Raw genomic sequence first — 15,066 nt, forward strand, 5'->3', positions numbered from 1 at the left:
TATATTGCGTCTGTCTTGCGTCTACTGTAAGGATTTCGAATGTAACCTTTCGAGGCGGGCGGTATGTTTTGGAAAATACCCAGCTCCCGAATATGCGCTCCTCTCAGCGATCGCGCGTCTTTCCCCACTCGATCACAATGCCTCGAAAATCAGGTGATCGATTTCTGCGAATCGGGATTCTCCACGTTTTTTCTCCCCAAGCCGTCTGCCGAAAAAGTATCGGAATCCGCGGGGAGATCTCTCGCTCGCCTGCTCACTTCTCGGAAGTCCACCGAAAGAGCCTCACAATTTCGACAATAGTATCGCGATATAGTTAATAAAAAACCAAAAAAAAATCCAATCAAATTGTGTTTTACTTAACCGCCGAGCTTTACGAGAAAGCTGTACCAGCATCCCTGGGAACGATATCGCTCATCGTCAAGTACATCGACCAGTTCAGAGCTGTTCCCGAAACAGTGTGTTTCCGTAAAATTATCGTTTATCATAATTTAAGGCCCTGATAACGACCCTGGAATTTGTGTGCTCCGTAAATTAAGGTTACCGAATACCATGTTGACGCTGCCGGATCGTCCCCTCAGAGAGTTTTTTTTTGTCGCTCTCTCTCATTACAGGCGATCATATAATATTTATTTTCGTTTCTTTTGCCGTTTTGAAGGGGGGTCACCTACCGTTCGATTACCGTTCTGACTGGTATTTATAATTCAAATTTACGTACTTTCCGTTAGTTTCCGTTACTTCGACGGTCTTATGTGGTGTTTTTTTTTGTACCGCTGGTGGCTCTTACTTCTAGTCTTAGGGGGCAGAATAATATTATCTCTGAAATAATATTTGGAAAGCACTGTTGTTCTCTGCACCTGTACGACCGTGCCTTTTGTTAGCGAATAATAATAACGAGAGAGTTCTGTTTTGATTTCTTATATTCCCCTTTGTCTTCTAACGCGTTTCGCATTGGTGATACCGGGTTATTCGTGTAAAATTCCGTTCGTTAACTTCTTTCGTTTTCTTTCTTTTATTTAATTATATACTTCAATTTTTTTTTATCTTATTTATCTTTATTATTATTATATTATTTTTTTTCTGAGCCTCTCGTTCATATGAGGGAGGATAGCGATCCTCATCAGTGGGTGCATAATTTGAATATTGGGCAAGCGCGTCAACATTTGGCGGATAGAGGGTTGAGTGTCCAGGGAATATTGCCAGTTTTGCGCGCGCGACTCCTCCGATACGAGAGAAGCGTGAACGGGGAAGGTGAGGAAGACGAGGACGCGATGTCGCTAGAAGAGAAAGGAGACGCGAGCGCACGGGACCTATTGGGGGAGGGCGCCGCGACTGACCCGAAAAGCCCCTTGTTATTAGGGGGACCAGAAATAAAAGTGGATGAGGTCGCGGGGAGAGCTACCGATTACCGTCCGACTCAGCGCGCACATACGGTCGCCCAACCGACTAATTCTCGTCCGGGACGAGCGTCTACCGCGGAAACCTATAATTTAATGCGGAAATGGAATCTGCATTTCTCGGGAAAGCGGGGTAACGATGCCGAAGCTTTTTTATTACGCATCAAAGAAGCCCGCGCGATAGTGCCGATCACCGATGCCGATCTTTTTAAGTGTCTGCCCTTATTTTTATCGGAAGTCGCGTTATACTGGTTTCGACTGGAAAGCGAAAACTGGCGGAATTGGAATGATTTCGAGGCAGCGTGGAGAGCGCGATTCGGGGATCTGGATTATCAATACGCGCTCCGCGACGAAATATTTCGACGTACGCAGGGGGAGCACGAAACTGCGGCAGACTTGCCTACGGGCACTACTTGGTCGGATGATGCCTCCCTGGCCGTTAGAAGAGCAATTAAATTTCGCGCATCGAAACATGTTACCGCGCATGCAAATAGCAATCCGACGCCAGGAGTTCAGAGATTTCGCCACTCTAGAGTACCTAGCTACACGAATAGAACGAAGCTTCCTGGCTGAAAAGAATTACCGACCCCCGTTACCGCCGGAACAGTCGATCTTTCCGGATTTGGCCTACCACGCACCGAAAGGAAAAGCCAAGAATACCGCTACCGTTGCTACCGCTACCGCTAAAAAGAAGGAAAAAAAGAAGCCGACCAAAACCCCAACCGCGAATACCGCGCAAAAGGACACCGCGGCCGCTATCGTTACCGAACCCTCAACGAGTGCTACCGTAATCCCTACCGCTAGTACATCAGATACCGTAAAGTGCTGGAATTGCGATAAGACCGGACATCGGGCCCGCGGATGCACGGAACCGCGATGGAAATATTGTTACCGATGTGGGAAGCGTGACTTTACAGTAAAGACCTGCCCTACCTGTTCGGGAAACGCAAACCGGAGCCAGTAGACAGGGTCCCTACGACTCCGAGCCCAGAAAGCGAGACCCTGATTACCGTACAAGATACCGTAGGGGACGATACATTACTCCACTCGTATGTTACCTTAGAAAGAGAGGAGTTGCTGCCGCTGCGGTTCGTTAAAATCAAAATACAAGAATACACTCTCGCGGCCCTCGTGGACTCGGGGTCCAATCGAACCTTACTGGGCCGTGAAGGAATAAAAATTATCCGCGCGTTGGGAATAAACACCGAGAGAGACAGGGGGAGACAGATACGAACCGCGAATGGACAGATCGCCAACATCAAGGAGGAAGCTAGGATACCGATAGAATTAGAAGAGCAGTATCGTGAAGTTACCGTAGCCCTGTTACCGAATTTAGCGGTGCCGTGTATTTTAGGATTGGATTTCTTGACGAAATTCGGGATAATATTAGATTTGGACGCCAGCGAATGGTGTTTTGCCAGAGTACCACACAAGAGATACCGTCTTGTTACCGAGGAAGATACACGCGAGACCTCTTGTTGCGGGCTATCGGAATTAACACCCGCGCAAGAAAGAGTATTGGAAAATTTTTTACGGACGTTACCGAAATCGTCGGAGGACCCCGGAGTTACCGAGCTTACCGAACATAAGATAGACGTAGGTACCAGCCCACCGATAAAGCAACGTTGTTACTTGGTATCGCCTAAAGTTCAGGAAGCTATACAAGCGGAAACCGACAAAATGCTTCAAGCAGGAATAATAGAGCTGTCGTTTAGCGAGTGGTCGAATCCCATTGTAATGGTGAAGAAACCAAACGGAAAGTACCACTTTTGCTTGGATTTTCGAAAGGTCAATGGCGTATCGAAGAAAGACGCATACCCGCTACCGAATATGAACGGGATCCTCGACAAATTGCGTGCAACTCGTTACATCTCGACAATTGACTTGAGTCAAGCTTACTTCCAGATACCGTTAGCCAAAGAGAGTCGCGAGATTACCGCGTTTAGCGTTCCCGGAAAGGGACTATATCATTTTACGCGAATGCCATACGGGCTTACGGGAGCACCGGCAACTTTTCAAAGGTTGTTAGACAGCTTAATAGGGCCGGAAATGGCCACACGCGTTCGCATATTTGGACGATGTCGTGATAGTTACACCGACATTCGAAGAACATATGGCTTGGCTCAATAAAGTGCTGGATAAAATCACTACCGCCGGACTTACCGTCAATCTGGACAAGTGTGAATTTTGCCGTTCTCAAGTGCGATATTTGGGATTTATAGTACAGAAAGAAGGGCTAACGGTGGATCCCGAAAAGACACGGCCGATCTTGGAATACCCTGCACCGCGAAATATTAAACAATTGCGGCGGTTTTTAGGCATGTCCTCATGGTACCGCAGATTTATCCCGCAATTCGCGACCCTTAGTGAGCCATTGACGCGGCTTCTGAAGAAAGGCAAGCGCTGGGAGTGGGGGGATGATCAGGGTCGCGCCTTTGAACAAATAAGGGACCACTTAGTTACCGCACCGACATTGGCATGCCCGAATTTCGAGATACCGTTTGTTCTGCATACCGATGCCAGTTCCGTGGGGTTAGGCGCGGTATTGATGCAGACTGTTGAGGACGAGGAAAGAGTGATAGCCTTCGCAAGTCGAGCTTTATCAGATCCTGAAACAAGATACTCCGTTACCGAACAAGAATGTTTAGCAGTTGTCTGGGCAATACAGAAATTTAGACCCTATTTAGAAGGATACCGTTTTACCGTCATTACCGACCATAGTAGCTTACGACTACACAACTTGAAGAACCCCACAGGAAGACTCGCGAGGTGGGCGTTAGAGTTGTTAGAGTATGATTACGAGGTAATTCACAGAAAGGGTGCTTTACACCATGTGCCCGATGCGCTTTCCCGAATGTTCGAAACAGATAATACCGAGGATACCGTCCTGGTCGCGACAAATTCCGCGCACGTGCCTTCCGCTATAGATACCGTGGATTTGGCGAGCACTACCGACAAGTGGTACCGAAAGAGATATAAGGACGTAATAACGACTCCGGAGAAATACACGTAATGGAAGGTGATAGAAGGGCGACTATATTTTCTGAGACCGAAACGCGTAGTTTCTGAGATAGTGGAAGATTTAGACCGTTGGAAGTTGGTGATACCGCAGGAATACCGTAAGGAGGTTTTGAGGGAATCGCATGATATGCCGCAAGCAGGCCATTTGGGTACCGAAAAGACCTATCGGCGTGTTGCCGTTTCCTATTTCTGGCCGAATCTGTTTCGCGATGTTACCAGTTATATCCGACAATGCGACTTATGTCAGCGGACTAAGGTCGAACAGGCGAGTCCCGCGGGTCTCATGGGACGTCGCATTGCGGACGGACCCTGGACTGCCATAGCTGCCGATATTATAGGCCCGTTACCGCGCAGTAAGGCTGGATTCCAGTACCTTCTGGTCATCCAGGATCTTTTTACGAAATGGGTGGAATGCAAAGCCCTGAGAGCCGCGACAGGTCCAAAGATTACCGAGGCGTTAGAGGATTTGGTGATATCCCGATGGGGCGCCCCGAAGTTCCTGTTGACAGACAACGAGACTGAGTTTGTCAATAAAGTGATGAAGGCATTCGCCGAGACCCGACAGATTACGCACACTACCGTGCCCCCATACCACCCACAGGCTAACCCCGTTGAACGCGTAAACCGAATTCTAAAGATGATTATCGCATTTATCGAAAAAGACCATCGGGAGTGGGACGAACACATCTCCGATTTTCGTTTCGCGTATAATACAGCCTGTCACTCATCGTTGGGAGCGTCTCCCGCCTTTTTGAATCTCGGACGCGAATTGGAGCCAGTACATTCATTGGGTAGGCGCAGCCGGGGGGTTACCGAAATTGAACCGGGGGATACCGTGAACTGGACGGCCCGAATGCAGAAGATGCAGGCCCTACGGGAATGGGTTCTCGAGAGTTTGGACAGGCCATACGAGAGACAGGCATCGAGGTATAATTTGCGTAGACGGAACCGTAAGTTTTAAAGTAGGAGATCTGGTCCTAAAGCGTCAACACATTTTATCGTCGGCGGCTCACAATATAGCCGCCAAGCTCTCACACAAATTTCAGGGCCCGTTTAAGATAGTGCGGGTGATCCCTCCAGTGATATACGAATTGGAGCAGCTGGATGGGTCGCCTACCGGGAAAATCCATATCCAGGATCTAAAGCCATACCACCTTCCTGATACCGACAATTAGATGCCGAAGAACATCATGGATCCGAGGGCGATGCGGAAGCTCTGGCGAGAGTTTTGGTCGGGTCACCGGTCTGTCTGGGAGCACATCGAGTTTCACGATGAGGGCTTCTAGACGGACCTCGAGGACGTGGCCGAACAAGTCCGGAGGGCCCGCTGGACCACCGAGGGAGCCGTGGTACGGGAGTGGCCGTCGACGCGGGATGCCCCGACCCAAGCGACACCCGAAGAGGGGGTGGCCAGGGCCACTCAGACGAGCCTCCCCGAGCCGACCGGGAGGTCCCCGACGCGACTCGCGCCGCGGGAGCGAGCCTCATCGCCCAGGGACAACGCCGGATCTGGGCCGCGCCGGCTTCGCCCCGAATCAGCCGCTGAGCGCCCCCCGCGAAGTGGACCGTGCGGTGTCGGGTGTTGGAACTGCGGTTCCCCCCGACATCCGTACGCGGAGTGCCCCCTGCCCCGTACTGGCAGCTTTTGCTACGGGTGCGGGCAACAGGGGGTCACGCTGCGGGGCTGCGGGCGTTGCGGCGGCGCATACCGGCGCGCGACGCCCTACACCGCGGGACGGGGCCCTAGGGCGCCTCGACCTCCACCACCGACGCGCGACGACTCGCCCCTGAGGGATGGATGGCCCTGGGAGCGAGAGGTGGGAGAGGGGTGGAACGACAGCCCCGCTCCCTCTTGAGAAGATTTTTTTTGTTTTTTTTTGTTTGTTTCTCTTTCGTTTGTTTTTTTGTTTTTTTTTCCCGTTTGTTACCGTTCCTCATTATGTAGCGTATGTTAACGGACCCCAGGGGGGCCCAAATAAAAAGGATTGGTCTGGACCTCCGAGTTCATTTCATATCCCTTATCGTTCCATAACCCTGAACCTCCTTCCGCTCGCCGAGAGCAGAGATTCCCGGGCGTGCGAGGATATCGCGAGGGACGGTCCGGCCCGAGTCGGGCCGGACGTCGCGAGACTCGGGGAGGCGGTGATGAACGGTTGGGGCGACATACTGGGGAGAACCCGAGGGGAAGGTAAGTCCACTCCGTAGTAAAGACTATTCCCTGAAGCTGCCTGAGCGATGGTCGCCGTTGTGCCGGGACCTGGAGCCCCTCGGCACCCGTCTGGGAGGGGGGAGTTGTGACGTGACGTCTTTTTGCGCTCCGTCACAGTGACCCCGCCGGGGGAGGAAGCGTACGGAGGGTCGTTCTTAGCACCTGAGGGGGGCCCCTTATCCGATCTCGTGATATATCTTTGTATAGATTTCTGTGTTTGAGATTAATTTTAAGCGAGCAGAGCGCGGCAATCTGAGCGAGTGAATAATAAGTGATGTACAGCAAGATCCCGGAGGGTGCAGTTACCGAAGAAAGGAAGAGGAGAGTAGCGGACCAATGCCTCCACCCCAAAGGAAGGTCGCGTATCGAGATCCCGCTCCGCCGCTATCCATATGTAACCATTATATTAATATCCGCTAATTTTAGAGAAACAACGACGGGGAAACCAGGACGAAGGAACGATCAACACTCTCCCAGGCTGCAGACTGAGGAGAGGAGATACATCCGGAGATGGACGAGGATACGGCCTGGCCACCCCAAAACGTCCGATCTACCGAGAAAATACAATCGTCCAGAATACCGTCAACGTCGGATTTTGGCTCCTATCGAAGGGCAACCCGCACTACAGCAGGACGAAATTTGAGAGGGCGGAGAATATCGACCCCTTCTCATCGAAAATCGACAGGATGCGCGGAAAATCGGCGCGGGACTCGTGGGCCTTGCGGAGCATTTATCACAAGTCACTGTTCGACGAGCTACAATAGCAAGAGGACGATTCTCCGTACGAGCTGCGATACCGAGAGAACGATCACAGCCAAGCAGCGAGGACCCGGACACCGGAGATAAACTGTAAGCCGTCGCTCAGGTAGCCGTAGAAATATTCCCGGATACAGCTGGCGTCGTACTCTTTCGTGATACCGTCGCGAGGCGACGGTGAACTCGTTACCGAATTGTTGTAGAAAGCCTGCGTGCTTTTCTCGCGTTTCGTTGCCGGACGCCAGTTGGGCCCCGGGTATCGCGGATTTGTCCCTCTCAGGGGATTCGTCGCCGACAGTCATTATACCGTATCGTTAGCGCCGTATCGTATCGTATCGTATCGTTTCGTTTCGTATCTCGTTATATCATTGCGTAGAGCGTCGAATTGTGAATAGTAATAGAGTCACGAGATTCCGACGCTATCGTATTGCGTAAAGAATAGCGGGGTTTGCGTGAAATCGTTCTTCGCGAGTGAGAGTTACCGTATATCCGAAATCCACTCAGCAAGAATTGGATAATTCGCGAAATCTCTGTTTAAAATTTACGTCCGTTACCGTTCGTGTTGCTTGAAATTACGTGAGGATCGAGTTTGTTTTCGCCGAGAGTGAAAGGTCGGGAAGATACCGGATAACATTGCGAGATAATACTTGTGCCCGCTGACGTGGAATTACCGTTACTTAGAACCGTCGTTACATTTGATTTTTTTCCGCGAATTTCTTGTGGACTTTACTCATCGCGGTCTGTGAAATTATATTCGATCTCGGAATTATCTGTTAGTCGCGCGTATCATATGTATTCGTTCCCGTATAGATAATAATCGACTTTCGTATCTGTCTTATAACTCTGATGTTTCTTTCCTTCGAAATTTATATTATCGATTTCGTTACTTGCGTATCTTCTGCATGTAATCTTTGCTATTTTCTCCGTACCGTTAACCTTTTCTACTGTATTCATATCGTCTTTGTCGTATACTTTGTTATAAACTTTGTCCATATACTATAATTGTTAAATATATTTATAATAATAATTGAAGGAGTGTCGATCATTTCTCTCTCCCGGAAGTTATTTAGTGCTCTCTCTCTAACCTACAAAGAATCCTGCCCCTCTGTCGTTTACTGAGCTCTGGGTTATCGAATCCTTCCGTTATCGTAACGATATCGTGGCGCGGGGACCGCGCCTGGCGCCCAATACCGCTCTCCTTGTGAGAGCTGCGAGATACCGTCCGCTACCGTACTCTGAGATACCGTTTTTTTTTGTAAATCAACTATTTTCTTTATCGGCTAAAATTGCACGCCGCCTCCTCCGGATCGGCGTTCCCGAGGCGGACAAAGGCGTTGCAAACTAAAAAAGTCAATGAAATCATGGAAAAATTTGAGACCGGCACATTAGCAGTCACGATATCGGTAAGGAACTAAACATCGACCACAAAACAGTTTTAAACGATTTGGAGAAGGCTGGATACAAAAAAAAAACTCGATGTTTGGGTGCCTGTAATGGATCGAATTTCCATCTGCGAATCGTTGCTAAAACGGAACGAAATCGAACCATTTTTGAAACGGCTCATTACGGGCGATGAAAAATGGATCACGTACGACAATAATGTACGAAAAAGATCGTGGTCGAAGCAAGGTGAAGCTTCGCAAACGGTGGCAAAGCCAGGATTGACATCAAGAAAAGTGATGCTGTGTGTTTGGTGGGATTGGAAAGGAATCGTTCACTACGAGCTGCTGCCGCCTGGTCAAACGATTGATTCTAATCTCTACTGTCAACAACTGGAAAGATTACGCCAAGCAATCGAGAAAAAGCGACCAGAATTGATTAATAGGAAAGCGTTGTCTTCCATCACGACAACGCCAGACCCCACACATTTTTGGCGACCCGTCAAAAATTGAGAGAGCTTGGCTGGGAAGTTTTGATGCATCCACCGTATAGTCCTGATCTTACACCATCAGACTACCATTTGTTTCGGTCTCTACAGAACTCTCTTAATGGTGTTAAGTTGACTTCAAAAGAGGTCTGTGAAAATCACTTGTCGCAGTTCTTCGCCCAGAAATCACAGAAGTTCTACAGTGATGGAATTATGATTTTACCTCAAAAATGGTAAAAGGTGGTCGAACAAAACGGCACATATTTGGTTTAATAAACTTCATTTACAATATGAAAAAAACTTGATTTACTTTTGCACTAAAATACGAAGAAACTTTTTCCCCAACCCTATATATTAAATTATAGAACATATGTATATTGAATGAATTGAATTATTGGATGTGTACGTGAATAAATATATTAAAATAAAGAATAAATAAGATAAATAAGTAAATGAGATAAATAAGTATTTGTATATGTATATTATATACAGATATATATTTATTTTATTAATTTCTTGTTTTCATACATTTATTTTTATATCCAATAATTTATATTCTTATTACATAACGCGAAATATTTATTCAATAGAGCAACAAGAATAGCTATATATAATATTTATATACAATATTTATAATTTTTGGATTTTTTAATTTGGATTTGGAAATAAATGGAAAAATAAAATATATGGTTTATATGTAGTTTATATATATATATATATATATTATATATATATATATACAGGGTGGGCCATTTTAATCTATGCACCCAAATTTCTTTGTACCTAAGACAGATACGGAAAAATGATTCAGACAAAAGTTGTTCAAGATAATGGGGGTCACCTATCTGTGTAACTAGCTTTGACCTTGAGACTACTTTTCAAGGTTATTTGAAGGTCAGAGTGGTTTTTTAAAATGGGAACCCCTATTTCTGACACCGGATTCGAAAAGAGCGGAAAATTTTACGTCCGAAATGATATTTTGAAGTTTTTTTCGTGACCTTGAGAAGGTCAATTTAAGGTCAAATGCTAAATAACTGCCTGGTAGCTGTTTATTTAAATTTTCTGGCGGAATAAACGTTGTGAAGGTACCTTTATAAGAAAGATCGAACTGGAATGTGACAACAACCTCAACAATGTTGACCTTGACGTTATTTTTCAAGGTCATTTAAAGAACAGAGTGGTTTTATTAACAAGAAACTTTATTTTTGATACCGAATCAAGAAAAAATGAAAAATTTAACGTTTTAAGGTTTTTCATAACATAAAAAGGCCATTTAGTGTTTCTTATTCCACAAGCTCTTAGTAGCTGTTGCTTTACATGAGTTAACTTTACTTTTAGCGTTACCTGGAAACAACGGCGTGGACGTAGCAAGTTCTGTTTCCTTTGGGGTGCTTGATTAAAGTGAGTCCCCTTGCCTCTCACTATTCGAGGTGCTTGATTAAAGTGAGTCTCCTTGCCTCTCACTATTCGGGGTGCTTGATTAAAGTGAGTCCCCTTGCCTCTCACTATCGTTACGATTATAACTTTAACCACGAAGCAAATGTTCGAAGTTGCCTCCATTTGCTTCAAGGCACAAAGTTAAACGCCTTTGAAAATGGCGTACGGTGTTTTTCAAAGTCAGCCTTGGAATTGCTGCGCATGCTTGACGAATGCGGTTTTGCATGTCAGCTCTAGTTGTGGGTCATTGTTGAAAAATAACATTCTTTAAATAGCCCCATAAATAAAAATCTGGAGATGTGAGATCAGGTGAGCAAGGAGGCCAATTAACTGGACCTCCTCGTCCGATCCATCTCTCATTATAATTTTCATTTAAAAAGTCCTGTACGATTCGTGCGAGATGTGGTGCTGCACCATCGTGCTGAAACCACATTCTTCGTCTTGTTTCTAAATCAACATTTTCCAATAATTCTGGCAACCGATCTCTTATCAACTCCAAGTAGCTTTCTCTATCAACATTTCGCTCAAAAAAGTAAGGACCAATTAAATATCCATTTACAATCCCACACCATACCATAAGGCTCCAACGATTCTGATGGTCTACAGATCGATGCCAGTGAGGATTCTCGTCTAACCAATAATGGCAATTGTGCCTATTCAGTTGTCCGTCACTATAAAATGTAGCCTCATCTGAAAAAAGCACAAACCTGAAAAAATCTGGATTATTTTCTATCATCTGCAAAGCCCATTGGCAAAATTCAATACGCAGTTGAATATGACGTTGCTTTAATTCTTGCACTAACGTTATGTGATAAGCATGATATCTAAGGACTTTTACGATTTTTAAAAATGTTTTTCTTGGTATACCAATTTCTTTTTCAACTTGGCGACTACTGATATGAGGGTCAAGATAAACAGCTGCAAGAATAGTTACAACACGAGGATCATTTTCGTTGTACTCGTGGCGCCTACGTTGGCGAGTAAGATGTCCATCACGAGCTCTTCCAGTTAAACTGCGTATTGTCATATCACTAGGGTGTCTTCTATCTGGAAAGCGTTCAGCATAACGCCTTGCTGCAGCACGATAATTGTTATTACATTCTCCTAAAACCATTATCATATCAACAATTTGATTGGGAGTATAGTCAGTCATTTTTAGGACTTTACTAAATTTCCATACGACTGAGATAATGAAATGTTAATCGAAATTAAACAGACTTACAAAAAATGAGAAATATCGAATAATTACCGATACGTATTTTGAATGTACACACTGATAGAAAAAGTTCGGTATTCCAGCGAATAATTCGGTAGCGCAGCGAAATTTCGATACTAGTTTTGGGTCAGCGAAAGTTGCCGCTTCTGCAGCACAAAGCACAAAGTTAAACGCCTTTGAAAATGCATATTGTAGCATATTGTAGCCATTGGCCAATTCAATTGGCTGCAGAAGCGGCAACTTTCGCTGACCCAAAACTAGTATCGAAATTTCGCTGCGCTACCGAATTATTCGCTGGAATACCGAACTTTTTCTATCAGTGTGTACATTCAAAATACGTATCGGTAATTATTCGATATTTCTCATTTTTTGTAAGTCTGTTTAATTTCGATTAACATTTCATTATCTCAGTCGTATGGAAATTTAGTAAAGTCCTAAAAATGACTGACTATACTCCCAATCAAATTGTTGATATGATAATGGTTTTAGGAGAATGTAATAACAATTATCGTGCTGCAGCAAGGCGTTATGCTGAACGCTTTCCAGATAGAAGACACCCTAGTGATATGACAATACGCAGTTTAACTGGAAGAGCTCGTGATGGACATCTTACTCGCCAACGTAGGCGCCACGAGTACAACGAAAATGATCCTCGTGTTGTAACTATTCTTGCAGCTGTTTATCTTGACCCTCATATCAGTAGTCGCCAAGTTGAAAAAGAAATTGGTATACCAAGAAAAACATTTTTAAAAATCGTAAAAGTCCTTAGATATCATGCTTATCACATAACGTTAGTGCAAGAATTAAAGCAACGTCATATTCAACTGCGTATTGAATTTTGCCAATGGGCTTTGCAGATGATAGAAAATAATCCAGATTTTTTCAGGTTTGTGCTTTTTTCAGATGAGGCTACATTTTATAGTGACGGACAACTGAATAGGCACAATTGCCATTATTGGTTAGACGAGAATCCTCACTGGCATCGATCTGTAGACCATCAGAATCGTTGGAGCCTTATGGTATGGTGTGGGATTGTAAATGGATATTTAATTGGTCCTTACTTTTTTGAGCGAAATGTTGATAGAGAAAGCTACTTGGAGTTGATAAGAGATCGGTTGCCAGAATTATTGGAAAATGTTGATTTAGAAACAAGACGAAGAATGTGGTTTCAGCACGATGGTGCAGCACCACATCTCGCACGAATCGTACAGGACTTTTTAAATGAAAATTATAATGAGAGATGGATCGGACGAGGAGGTCCAGTTAATTGGCCTCCTTGCTCACCTGATCTCACATCTCCAGATTTTTATTTATGGGGCTATTTAAAGAATGTTATTTTTCAACAATGACCCACAACTAGAGCTGACATGCAAAACCGCATTCGTCAAGCATGCGCAGCAATTCCAAGGCTGACTTTGAAAAACACCGTACGCCATTTTCAAAGGCGTTTAACTTTGTGCCTTGAAGCAAATGGAGGCAACTTCGAACATTTGCTTCGTGGTTAAAGTTATAATCGTAACGATAGTGAGAGGCAAGGGGACTCACTTTAATCAAGCACCCCGAATAGTGAGAGGCAAGGAGACTCACTTTAATCAAGCACCTCGAATAGTGAGAGGCAAGGGGACTCACTTTAATCAAGCACCCCAAAGAAAACAGAACTTGCTACGTCCACGCCGTTGTTTCCGGGTAACGCTAAAAGTAAAGTTAACTCATGTAAAGCAACAGCTACTAAGAGCTTGTGGAATAAGAAACACTAAATGGCCTTTTTATGTTATGAAAAACCTTAAAACGTTAAATTTTTCATTTTTTCTTGATTCGGTATCAAAAATAAAGTTTCTTGTTAATAAAACCACTCTGTTCTTTAAATGACCTTGAAAAATAACGTCAAGGTCAACATTGTTGAGGTTGTTGTCACATTCCAGTTCGATCTTTCTTATAAAGGTACCTTCACAACGTTTATTCCGCCAGAAAATTTAAATAAACAGCTACCAGGCAGTTATTTAGCATTTGACCTTAAATTGACCTTCTCAAGGTCACGAAAAAAACTTCAAAATATCATTTCGGACGTAAAATTTTCCGCTCTTTTCGAATCCGGTGTCAGAAATAGGGGTTCCCATTTTAAAAAACCACTCTGACCTTCAAATAACCTTGAAAAGTAGTCTCAAGGTCAAAGCTAGTTACACAGATAGGTGACCCCCATTATCTTGAACAACTTTTGTCTGAATCATTTTTCCGTATCTGTCTTAGGTACAAAGAAATTTGGGTGCATAGATTAAAATGGCCCACCCTGTATATATATATATATATATATATATATATATATATATATATATACTTCAAATGACGATAACTTCGTAAATAATAAAGATAGAAAGGTCTATAAAAAATGAAAATGAAGCTTGGAATCTCTGCTTTACGAATCGATTCATTTCAATGTTGCGAGATAAATTTATTTAAAATGGCGGATGACAAAGCAAGAGCATGCGAAATTGAAAAATAATGGTGCGAGTTTGCCATGGCACATGGCGTGAGTCAAACGTCGCAACTCAATGGGATAAAAAGCATATGATAGTACAGAGTTTCTTCTGTAAAATGCTTTTTTATTCATCTTGATACGATGATTTTTCGCCGAGACATTCGCATTTGAATAAAAAAGCAGCTTTTTACGTTAAATGCGAATAACTCTCCAAAAAATCATTGTATCGAGATGAACAAAAAAGCATTTTAAAGAGGAGACTGTACTATCATATGCATTTGATTTCATTGAGCTGCGACATTAAACTCGCGCCATGTGCCATGGCGAACTCGGACCGTTATTTTTCAATTTTGCATGCTCTTGTTTTTTGTCATCCGCCATTTTGAAAAAAATTGTACAAAATTGCGATATAAAATTTCGAAAACTGGAAATCCGAATCTTTAAAATGCTTTTCGTAAAATCCTGCTAACTGTATTAGGTGCTGAGATATTCAATTTTGAATTTTTTACAACGCTGAATTGCAAGAATAAAAATTCCGTGGTTCGCTAGCACCGCGGTATTTTAAGACTCCAAACCGTTCTCGTGGTTGTATGCGTTATGTGTGCTAGTGAGTGTGCGTGCGTGCGTTTACGTCACTCTTTGTGCGTGCGTGCGTGTGCGTGTGTGCGTGCGTGCGTGCGTGTGTGTGTG

General features: G+C 44.5%; 2 pseudogenes; one reads left to right on the top strand and one right to left on the bottom strand.

Annotated features, from left to right (window-relative positions):
- Positions 1–10,772: 10,772 nt before the first annotated feature.
- Positions 10,773–11,837, bottom strand: LOC145963251 (uncharacterized; annotated as a pseudogene).
- Positions 11,838–12,340: 503 nt separating this feature from the next.
- Positions 12,341–13,405, top strand: LOC145963252 (uncharacterized; annotated as a pseudogene).
- Positions 13,406–15,066: the final 1,661 nt, after the last annotated feature.

This window comes from Camponotus vicinus, unplaced genomic scaffold (assembly GCF_025532165.1).
Source record: "Camponotus vicinus isolate PSW18456_S1 unplaced genomic scaffold, iyCamVici1.0 SCAF_12, whole genome shotgun sequence".
Classification (NCBI taxonomy): domain Eukaryota; kingdom Metazoa; phylum Arthropoda; class Insecta; order Hymenoptera; family Formicidae; genus Camponotus; species Camponotus vicinus.